Source organism: Procambarus clarkii, chromosome 28, assembly GCF_040958095.1.
Source record: "Procambarus clarkii isolate CNS0578487 chromosome 28, FALCON_Pclarkii_2.0, whole genome shotgun sequence".
Lineage (NCBI taxonomy): Eukaryota > Metazoa > Arthropoda > Malacostraca > Decapoda > Cambaridae > Procambarus > Procambarus clarkii.
Genome location: NC_091177.1, coordinates 36,079,427 through 36,087,704, shown reverse-complemented (window position 1 = coordinate 36,087,704; position 8,278 = coordinate 36,079,427).

The window sequence follows — 8,278 nt, the reverse complement described above, 5'->3', positions numbered from 1 at the left end:
TTTACTTCGATCGAAATCCTGGCAAGGTCGCCAATGTTGGGGTTTCACCTCTCTTACCCTTACTCTCTAGTCTGGGGTGAGCAATAGTTATGCTCAAGGTAACTTACCGTAGCCCTGCGGGTCTTCCCTCGATCCTCACGGCGCCACTGCTCGCCAGGAGAGTCTCCCAGTCAATCTTAACGGCCTCTTATTAAGAAAGAGTGAGAACACGACTCGTTCACATCGACTGTCGTGTGCCCTCCCCAACAATAGGGCTCTACAGTAAACCACAAGGTCGCCAACTGGTGTTTTTTTTTAGGTGGCCAGTAACACCATCAGTGGACTGGTGTATTCAGTGGTAGCCTTGGCAAGGTCACACTCAAAGATCAGGAATCAGGCAGGTACTTATTGTTATCACTCTATGCTTACAGGTGTAGTATAGCCACAAGATCAATGGAGGGGATGATAAAAAAAACAAAGATAATTTTGTATTTTACTTAAAATGTATGAAAGATGTCACAAAGCCAAACAACAACAAATAAATCAGCAAATCCTGACGCGGCCGGAAGTTCCCACGAATAGTCCGCGATCATTAGGTGGCAACACCTCCCCCTCCTCATCAAGTGTCAAGAACAGCTGATCGCAATGGACTCTCCGCGCGAAATTTGCTTGTTTGCTAGATTCACGCGCGCGGTTTCTTTAAATTCTCCAATATTACTAGAAACTCGCACACTCGATATTGGCACGAATAAACCGAATTACTTAGTTACACTGTACTCAGGCTCAAACAGTCTTTTCTACAATCAATTCTACAATGATTCACTGTAATGGTCTTACACTGTTATTTATCCAACAATATATTATGAAATATTAACACGGGAGTTTTCAGTACTTTCTCTCGTGGGCGATAACGCAATAATTCACTGTACTCACAAATGATTATTCACTGAATGAACATAGACATATATATGGTATATAAATCAATCATCAATACATGGAAAATAAATAGTTTCTGGGCACATAGCCTAACCTCCGAATACTGGCATAATATTATATATAATTTACCACTATATGTTCATATAAAAAATCTATAGAAAGATATACACACCACAGTAAATTTATCACTGGTTCCTGGTGCCTGTACACACCAATAATCAACATGAATATTACAAGTACTCTTGATAGTACTGTCTAGCACACTGGTGCTTTACCGTGACATAGGTGAGACTTGCTCACGACATATAAAATCTTCAGGCTAGATAATATAGCCAAATAATATAGCTAACTAAAGGGGAATGGGGAGGGAACTAGAACCACCTACTTCACCCTATCCTCCGATGAGAGTCGAGATGTAGCTCCTGGTCCTCGTGTCGGGAACGCCCCCACACTACACGTCGTCGTGTCCTACCAGAGCCTCTCGTCGTCCCACCGTTTAGCGCGTCGTCTCCGTGCCTCCTCACTGCAGGTCCGTCCTCCTCCTTGACTTCTTGAAGGTTGGAGTCGGTCTCCTGGCCGTCGTCTTCTCCCAGCAACGGCTGTCGCCTACGTCTCAGCTACAGTCGTCCGGTTTCCCCAAATAGTCCTCTCTTCCTCAGCTACCCAGTGGCTCTGTCAGCCACTACGCTGTCACGAACTGGTGAATTGCCACAGACGTCAACATACGTCACTGCACGGCTTCACTGCTACTGGCACAGTACCTGACTGGAGCACTTGTTGCTCAAATAACCGTCAATTCCCTCTTCTGGTTCAACACATGAACTAGGGAAGACTTCTCAGAGTACTGGCGGACTTCAGGTGACGCGTAAATCCACGGTAGTGGGAAACAGCTGTCCGACAGACAGGACCACTCGTCGCACGTCCGACCTCTATGACGTGTCGTGTCTGACTGCTGGCGCCAGCCCGGCGCCCTGGCCGGACCCCCTTCCTTCGTGACGTCACTTTTGCCACGGGAGGTTTTCATTGGCTCCCGGTGCCACATTGCTGTCGGTGACCAATCCGGTGCCACTGACGTCACACGGTTTTGGCGGGAGATCAGGGAAGCAAGCGCCATCTTGGCTCCCTAAAGGGCCTAAACCACAGGCCAAAATATTACTATTTCACAAATTTCTCGGCTCTCCGAGAACACTTCACTCTCTCCCATACATCAAATTGTAGCCTGCAACGTAGAGAACGCTTGGGAAAAGTAGACATGACTCTTACTGCAGGCGTGGGAGAATTACAAGGGGGGGGGGGGAACTCCGTCACAATAAGGATGTTAAAAAGACTAGGACTGAGGACTCCTCCTTGTGGAGTCCCATTCTCGTGCAAGTGGTAGTCCGACACTTGTCCTTGCAACTTTACTCTGGCATAACTGTGACTTAGGTAATCTTGAATCCATGCTAGCATTTTCCCCTTCACACCTTTTTTAACTAAGGTGTGTAGTATTGCTTGCGGGCTTGCAAGTTCAAACGCTTTTTCTAGATCAAGGAAGACCACTATAGCTGGACCCGAGTTAACTGTTCCTAGTAATGTTGCTATGCAGTTTGCAGTACCTACTCCTCTAGTGAAGCCAAATATGTGTTTATGAAGGTCTCCAGTCTTCCACAGTAGCCTATTTAAGACCATCCGTTCTGCAGTTTTACAAATGCATGATGTTAATGAAATGGGTCTGTAATTGCCAGGTTCGTTCGGCTTAGGAATCGGTATGATGTCTGCTTTCTTCCAAGAGGTTGGTAGTTTGCCTTGCTGCCAAGAAGCATTGATGACGTCCAATATTCCTCGTTCTCCAGCTGGACCTGCATGTGCGATCATTGAGTATGTAATGTTATCAGCACCTGGTGCAGTGTCCTTACCACCTTTTTTGGCTCTGCTTAGTTCCTGTTCGGTAAAGGGACAGTCACACTCGTCATTTATAGCTATGCCCTCATGAATGACTGTCAACCTCTCTTGTTTTAATTGTACTTGCTGCCTTCGGACCATTGCAGGAAGCTGATATGAAACTGTTCTTTCTGCAAATTGGAGAGCAAGTCTCTCAGCCTCCTGCAATGGTTGAGTACATGCCTGTGGCCGGGCTGGACGACCTGATATAGTTTTAATCTGACCCCATATCTTGCCAAGACTACTATGTTCATTGAGAGTTTGACACCACTCAAACCATCGTGCCTCCTTTACTTCTCTAGAAACTCGTCTTGCTTCAGATATCACCGCTCGTAGCAGAGTTCGTCCTTCTGGTGTGGGGTTTCTCTTTAGATGTTTTCTGAAGATGTTGACTCTGTGGTTCTGTTCTTTAATATTTATCAATGCAATTGGAAACATTGAAGTGAAATTTGTGACATATTTAGTATAGCGTGCATGTTGATATTATGTACAACAGATGGCGCTGATTTTCAAAAACGCATATTTTTACCTGTCATAGCGGTGGCATCTATATTGTTTTTAGCATGTTTTCCCCATCACAGGTAAGGCATGTGAATAGTAGGTATATAGAAACACGCGCCTATTCAAGTGCAACGTCGTGCCAAAATTTCAAAGGAATCAGTAAAGAGGTTTTAAAGGTTTCTCTCACATGAAAAACTCAGTTTTTCAAAAAATGCATGTTTTTTCCGTCACAGACGTGACATCAATATAATCTATAGAAATAAAAATGGAAATGTTCGTTTGTTCAAAATCGCTAATCTCCAAAAGTTTTTCACCGATTGCTTTGAAATTTTCACACAATGTTCCATTCGCATCCGGCCAGGTTTTTATATACATACTATATATATATCACGTCTGTGATGGTAAAAAAAACATGCTTTTTCTGAACAACTATGTTTTTCATGTGAGGGGAAATTTCTTCACCGATTGCTTTGAAATTTTGACACAACGTTGCATTAGAATAGTCGCGTCTTTTTATATACCTACTATATACATGCCACCCCCTGTGACAGGTAAAATCATGCGTTTTTCAAAAAGAGCGCCATCTTTTGCACATAATAACAACATTCACGCTATACTAAATATGTCACGAATTCCATTTCAATGTTTCCGATTGCAATGATAAATTATATTTTCATAGATTTCGATTTATTTTATTTTTTATTACACTATTTTGTGTGACATCATGTTGGAATTGTGCTGTGTTGTTTACCATACCGTTCATTTCGTAGGTATAAGTATAGATCCCACACCTGTGACAGGTAAAACTATGCTTTTCTTGACAAGCAGCAACATCTGTTGCCAGTAAGAGCAACACACATGCTATCTATATAAATAAAAATGGAAATGTTCGTTTGTTCAAAATCGCTAGTCTCCGAAAGTTCTTCACTGATTGCTTTGAAATTTTCACGCAACGTTCCCGTCACATCCAAGCGGATTTTTGTATACATATTAAATATATGTCACGTCTGTGAAGGTAAAAAACATGATTTATTTGAAAAACTGTGTTTTTCAAGTGTTTTTCATGTAAAGGAAATCTTCGAAACCCCTTTACCAATTGCTTTAAAATTTTGACACAACGTTGCATTCGAATAGGCGCGTGTTTTTATATACTTACTAAGGGGCCATGTTGACCGAAAATCCGATGAAAAATGGAATATTTACGAAAAATTAGGAAAAATACTACAACGTTCTGGCAACACAGTGGTCCAAACCGTTTAATGATATCTTGAAAATTAACGTAATTAGAGTCAAATTTCCCGCTGCAACTTTCGTGAATCTGGTCCGTGCGCCGCGGGGTATTGTATCTTACGTTGTAGAAGTCTTATTTTTCGTAATAGCGTTGAAAATAACATGTTATGCATAAAATGAATATAAACTCACTAAATGGCAAGAGTAACGTGTGACAGAAAGGGTCCATGTAGCTCAGAGTATCAGTGACTCTGTGTCTCTTGTGGGGGGTGGTTGTATCGCTGACGCGCTCTCACACTATCTCCCAGAACTCATGCTATTATTGTTATTTGTACTGCAATATGACTTACCAAACGAACAAGAGACAAGCATTGAAAGCTAGATCCATGCGAGCTCTCCATAGAAGGTACTAGTTGGCCGCAATGCGTAATCACGCATGACCGCGAGTACAGTAACTTGTCTCGCGCGCTACTCAACTCCAACTTTTACAACTAGATCTCGTTTCACAGCCTTTATTTATTATTCAATTTACATGAAACTTGCACATTATACGTAGAGTTTACGCCTCTATTAACGCATGTCAATATTCTTATCTACGTAGATTTATTGATTTTATAAATAATGATACACTTCATTTTGTTGCATACGTTTTTGGGAAACTTTTATAAATCTGTATTATTGCACTAAATACATCTGGGATAATGATGTGACATGCAAATCTTTATTATATAGTAAGGTCATAGCTGAGTGTCGTATAAATGATTTTGGTTCACAATTGTGGGCTGTGAAATCAATTGAACATGGTTGAAAAATTCTTCTTTTTTTTTTTTTTTTTTTTTCTCCGTCTCTATTTAGGCTGAGATGCTGAAACTTGGCCTAGGTGCAGCACCTTTCACATGTATCAGGATAATAAATTATGAATACCCTACAACAATTTTTTATATCCTGGCGATATGGCCCCTAAATACATGCCTCACCTGTGACAGGAAAAAAATATGTTTTTTTTTTAAACAGTGCCACCTGTTGGACGTGAGAACAACCCACACTGTAATCTCTGAAAGTTCTTCACCGATTGCTTTAAAAATATTGTCACAACGTTCCATTCAAATACACGTGTGTATTTAATTGCCAATTATATAGATGCAATACCTGTGACAGGTAAAAAAAAATTTTCAACCGCGCCATCTGTTGCATCTAAGAGCTACACACGCAATACTAAATTTGTTACAATTCCATTTCAATGTTTCCAATTGCATTGATAAATTGAATTTTCATGTATTTCGATTTATTTTCATTTTGATTCATTTTTTGTGTGATATTGCATTGAAATTGAGGTGTGTTGTGTACCATACCGTTCATTTCGTGAGTATAGTTTATTTTTGTTTTGTTTTTTATTTTTCATATCGTTTTTTACTGTTCTTATTTTTCAGTGAAGTTGGTGGTGGATTTGAGCTGTGTAGATTGAAGTGTGTTTGAATTGAAATATTTCCTTAGTATTTTTTGTTTATGTTTTGAAAACAAGAAAATGGACAACGTGTTTATTTCACATCTGCATATGTGAAACAAATAACCATGAATCCACCAGCTACAATGTTAACTGCTTTCTTCACATTATGTTAGAATGACGCGTTTACGAAAACACTGCTGTATGCGGAAGTGCCTACGTAATACATATTTAATGCGAGTAGAAAATAATTTGAACGTCACAAACGAGGAGAGAGAGTCGACAGACAACTTGGCATATTTAAACAATCTAAGTTAGGCAGATTGTACACCATGCATCCCAATCAAGATGAATGCTTTATCCTTCGCGTGCTGTTGGTAAATGTGCCTAGTTGATCGTCTTTCCTGCAATTGAAATTTGTCAAACGGCGTCACACATGCCACTTTCCGTAGTGCATTTTAAGTTGTGAATTTAATGTTGAACAACAGACACTGGGATGTATGCATTAATGACGTGTCAAACACGTCACAACAAAATCAAATTCGTGCATTGTTTGCAATCATATTGACCGGCTGCTCTCCATCTCCAACACAGTTATGGGAGAAATATAAATCGCACATGGCTTCAAATATTGTCCGTCGAATACGCAAGGAAATTTCAAATATGAACATGGTTTTCACAGCAGAAGTCCACAACAAAGCGTTGATAATGATTAAAGATTTTAGCTCAGAAATCGAGAACAAAGTTCTCATTTAACTGGGAATGACATCACCGAATCCATCTGCTGCTGCTTCGTTCGTTATAGAATTGCGTCGTGTACCAAATTACAAAACAGGTGATCTGTTGTCGTATGTGCAATCAAATATTCCTAAGCTAACGCTTGAGCAAAATAGCATTTACAATAAAAAAATTCAAACTGTTACTAATGGGAGTGGAGAAATCTTCTTCTTAGATGCGCTAGGAGGAACTGGTAAAACCTTCCTAATTAGATTGATTCTCGCAGCGATTCGATTCCAAAATGGCATAGCCTTAGCTCTTGTGTCGTACAGAATAGCTGCAATATTGCTACCTGGTGAAACTCCCCCGTGCAACATTTCCAAAGCATCCGGCATGGGAAAAGTATTGCAGAAATGCAAACTTATTGTTTGGGAAAAATGCACAATGGACTCCAAAAAATCCCTCGAGGCTCTTAATCGATCGATGCAAGATTTGCGTGGGAACATCAGACCATTTGGGAACGCATTAATATTGCTTGCAGGAGATTTCAGGAAAACATTACCTGTAATTCCTCGATCGACACCAGCGGACGAAATATATGCTTGCCTGAAAAACTCTACTTTATGGAGCAAAGGAAAGACATTAAAATTAAATATAAATGTGCGAGTCCAGCTGAAACCGATCCATCAGCTGAGATATTCTCACATTATTTTCTGAAAATTGGGAACGAAAACGTGCCGGTTGATTTAACCTCAGGACGAGTTTCATTGCCTCAAAATTTCTGCAATTTAGTGACTTCAAAAGAAGAAATGGATGAAGAACTATTTCCCAATATTTAAACCAACTATAAGGTCACGATTGGCTGAGTGAACCAGTTATTCTTGAGGCCAAGAACAAAAACGTCTACGAACTTAACAATATTATTCAGTCTAACATACAAAGCGAGGCAGTCACATACAAGTCCGTCCACAGTGTTGTGGAAGCAGATTAAGCGGTTAATGATCCAACAGAATTTTTTAATTCACTCGATCTGCCAGGGATACCACCGCACGTACAGTTGCAATTGAAAATCGGCGTGCCAATTATCATGTGACGAGATATCAACCAGACAAAGCTTTGCAAAGGCACGCAACTTGCAGTAAAAAAATAATGAGCAACATCGTAGAAGCAACAATTTTGACAGGACCTTTCATAGGTGAAGATGTCCTCATTTCTCTCATTCCTATGATTCCAACGGATATGCCATTTCAATTTAAGAGATTGTTGATTGAGATTGTTAAGATCATTGCAGGGCGCCTGACAACTGAGTGGATAGCGCTTCGGATTCGTAGTCCTGAGGTTCCGGGCTCAATCCCCGGTGGAGGCAGAAACAAATGGGCAAAAACTTTTCTTTCACGCTGATGCCCCCCTGTTACCTAGCAGTGAATGCCCTCCCTGATGCCCCCTTGTTACATAGCAGTAAAACTCTCAGGCTAGCTGTCTAACCTGGGAGTTAGACAGCTGCTACGGGCTGCTTCCTGGGAAGGATAACAAAACGGAGGCCTGGTTGTG